The sequence below is a fragment of the Cebus imitator genome, unplaced genomic scaffold (genome assembly GCF_001604975.1).
Source record: "Cebus imitator isolate Cc_AM_T3 unplaced genomic scaffold, Cebus_imitator-1.0 Scaffold679, whole genome shotgun sequence".
Lineage (NCBI taxonomy): Eukaryota > Metazoa > Chordata > Mammalia > Primates > Cebidae > Cebus > Cebus imitator.
Window position 1 is genome coordinate 512,384 of NW_016107994.1, and position 3,956 is coordinate 516,339.

General features: G+C 54.1%; 1 pseudogene; it reads right to left on the reverse strand.

The window, feature by feature from the left end:
* Window positions 1-834: 834 nt before the first annotated feature.
* LOC108296038 lies at window positions 835-2,501 on the reverse strand (annotated as a pseudogene).
* Window positions 2,502-3,956: the final 1,455 nt, after the last annotated feature.

Here is a 3,956-nt window from a genome sequence, read left to right on the forward strand (position 1 = left end):
CTCAAAGTGCTGGGATTACAGGCAGGAGCCACCACGTCCAGCCTCAGGTCTTCTTCAGATCATGGCCAGGAAATGCCTCTTGGGGTAGGTGACTTGGTTGACATGGGGGTGCTACAAAGATGAAGCCCCTGAAGAGGTGTGTTCTGGGCAGAAGGAACAACTGCTGGGAAGGTGTAAAGCAGGGGAGGCTGGGAGGGACGGGTCATCGAGGTGGGAGGAAGAGGAACAAGCCAATATGACTGCAGTAAAGTGAGCAAGGCTGGAGATGGTGGCAGGTTGGGCTCAACAGGAGGAGGGCAGAGACAGGTGTGTGAGAAAGGAGTCAAGTTTCATTTCAGAAGTGATGGGAGCCCTTTGGAGGGCTGAAACAGGGAGTTGTATGGTCTTATTTACTTTTTTTTCTTTTTGAGACAAAGTCTCACACTGTCACCAAGGCTGGAGTGCAGTGGCAAGATCTTGCCTTACTACAACCTCCACATCCCAGATGCAAGCAATTCTCTTGCCTCAGCCACCCAAGTAGCTGGGATTACAGATTAGCGTGCCACCATGCCTGGCTAGTTTTTGTATTTTTGTATTTTTTGTAGAGACGGGTTTTCATCATGTTGGCCAGGCTAATCTCGAACTCCTGACCTCAAGTGATCTGCCTGCCTCGGCCTCTGAAACCGGCTAGGATTACAGGTGTGAGCTGCTGCTCCTGGTCGCAAAGAGCTAAATTCTTTTTTTTTTTTTTTTTTTGAGAGTGGCACCGGCTTTCCTGTCTTTATGCGGGCCTGGAAAGGTTGGGTCCTGGGGGGCAACAAGGAGGAAGGGCCGGGAAGCTGTGTGACCAGGACCTTAGGTGGTGTGCATCTGGGATTCCTCTACTTGTGGGTGCTCATTGGCATCACTGGTGCAGCCATTGCTGGCAGTGGGTGGTACCGGTCCTTTCTTACTCAACACGGCAGGCGGCAGTCACGGCTCCGATTCGCTTGAGGCCAGGCCCTGGACGCTCCAACTTGTGCTCCAGGAGCATGTGTTTCCGTGGCAGGAGCTCCACTCAGGCCCTGAGAATGTTTCAGATGCAGGTGCTCTGGCGGAAAAGCACCTAGACCACTGGGCTGGCCAGTGGCATCAGCGGCGCCTTGAAGAGGAAGCTAACCTGGGACAGCACGGGGTGGAAGGTCTGCGGCTCGGTGTGGTCGTCTGTGCAGAAGCTCACGCACTGGCACAGCTCGGTCCGCAGCGCCAGGTCCGCATGAAGCCCTGAGGCCTCGCACGTGTTGTGCAGCACCAGTGAGTTGGTTCCACCCAGCATCAGCTCCAAGGTACACTCATCCAGCGCGCGCTTGCTGTGGCCCAAGGCAGCATGTACCTGATGACCTCGCCGTGGTCAGGCTCCTCCCCGGGCGCATAGAGCCCTGGGTTTCTTTGCACCATGTCGTCCACCACGTTGCTCTTGGACACCTCCTCAGAGCAGAAACTGAGATGGCTCCGACAAGTTCCGCCGGCCATTGCTCCCCAGGTGGTTATGACTCATGATGGACACTGTCTTGAGGCCGGAGCCGATAAGGAAGTCCACGAGCATGGACTTGACTTTGGTCTGGCCTGACTTGAAGCCATCTCCGCCCACTTAAACCTGGCACTGCCACCAGAGCTCAAGGGCTCCTGGCACCAGGGTGTTCTGTGGGGACCCACTGAGGAAGGCACAACCCTCCAGGATGCTGGCCATGGCGATGCGCGTAGAGGGCGACACCTCTAGGCCAGGCTCGATGGTGCGACCACCTCACAGAAGCGCTCCGTATTCGCCGTCCACAGCACAATGACTTTGTGAGCCCTGCGCTACACCGGAAGTCTCGGATGTCCCAGTGGAAGTGCTACTGCTGCTGCGCGCGCATGCCCCGGGTAAGGTTGTCCGCGCATGCGCTCTGGTTGGCCGCGATGAACTCAGAGACGTAGACTGAAGGCTGGGGCTGCAGGGCCTCCACGTGGGCTACTGTTGTTCCAGAAGTCCCCAATCCAGCACCTTCCCAAACCGCTTCGCCTCGGCCAGGTTCAGTCATAAGATGTTCCGGCCATCGAAAACGAGGTTGTCGGGCACCACCATGGGCGGTAGCGCGCTGAAGGACGCCAACACCTCCTGGCTCTCGGCGTCCAGGCCCAGGCTCACGGTGCCCGCCCGGGCCAGCGAGCTGTAGTAGCTGGACTCCTTGCGGCCGCTGCGTGTGGGCCGGGACAGACTCACCGGTTGGCCAGCACCGCGGCAGTGACCGTGAAACTGTTGTTCCCACCCCAGCCGACCAGCATGACCCTTAGCCAGGGCACCTGCCGACCTGGCGGTCCAGAAGGTAAAGCGCGTGGACTTGAGGTGCACCTTGAGAACGCCGCCCTCGCTGCTGACACGCGTCGTTCGGTACTGGTACTGAGCCTCGATGGCCTCGGGGCTGTAGATGACCGTAGATGACCCTGTACTGAGCCTCAATGACCTCGGAGCTCTTGACCAAGAATTGGACGGCGGCCTCCATTGCAGCGGGCTGCGCCGAGTCGGCTGAGGCAGCGGCGGCGGACCGAGCACTAAATTCTTTATCTAAGATTATCATTCGCTTGTAACAACCCTGTGAGTTAGACTGTATCCCCTTCCTGTTGTGCATGAGAAAACGGAGACTCAGAGTGACATGCCCAAGAACATCCAGGAGAAAGAGAACTTCGAACTTGGCTCTGATTCCAAAGCATGTGTGGTAACCACAGCACTATGTTGCCTGGGATCAAGGCCTGGACTTGACACTTGTCCTGGGGCAAGTTGCTCATCTTTCTATGCTTTCGTTTTCTCATCTGAAAAATGAAGAGAGGGTAATAATGATGCCAAGTCTATGCCAAGGAGTTTCATAAGCTGCAAAACTGCTCAAGAATCACTGTTTTCACAATGCCAGTTCTCTCCCAGGTCCCTCATGTAAGTGCCTAGGTGACTTTCTCGATGACAGAACTTGTGCCTGGGTGTGTTTTGTACACTGTTCAATACAGCCCCTGGCTCTATCTTCCCTTGGCTAGACCACAGTCCGGGCTTGGGTCTACCGCCTTGGAGCCTACAGCATTTTCTTGAAAGTCGTTGTGCAGACCGCAGTGGTTCCCTGTTTCTTAGAAATGGCCCCAGGCCATCCTCCTGAAGGAGCAAGTTTGCATCCTGGTGATGGGTGTGCCAACCATGGTCTTCCCATGGGCAGGCACTGGACATCTGTTGGGGGTATACGGGTATGTTACCAGAGGACATGTGGCACGGGGAGAGATGCACTCAAATCTGGCCAGGCACCGTGGCTTATAATTGTAATCCCAGCACTTTGGGAGGCTGAGGCAGGCAGATCACCTTCGGTCAGGAGTTCAAGACCAGCCTGGCCAACATGTGAAACTCCATCTCTACTAAAAATACAAAAATTAGCCAGATTTGGTGAGTGCCTGTAATCCCAGCTACTTGGGAGGCTGAGGCAGGAGAATCGCTTGAACTCGGGAGGCAGAAGTTGCAGTGAGCTGAGATCATGCCACTGCACTCCAGCCTGGGCAACAGAGCAAGACTCTGTCTCAGGGGAAACAAACAAACAAAACGTTGTGCTCATGTTTATTAATTCATTCAACACAAATGAATTTATAATCTACCACTAGGTGGGGAGGATATGATGGTGAATAAGCAGACAGCCCAATCTCATGCAGCTAATGACCTATCATTAGAATAAATAAATTTGATAAAGAATGTAGATAAAGCTTATGGAATGCCAGCTTAACATAGTCTTGGGGAAGTCAGGGAAGGGCTCCTGGAGGAAGGAATGTTTAATCTGAAAGAGTCTAGCCAGGGAGGCAAATGTGAAAGTGGGAGAGGCTTCTTTGAAGTTGCTTTTGGGTGTGATTTTGGTTTTATAAATCAGATGCACTTTCATGAGAATTGGAAGGCAGGTGCATGGTGCCATGAATAGAATATCATTGCTGGTTTT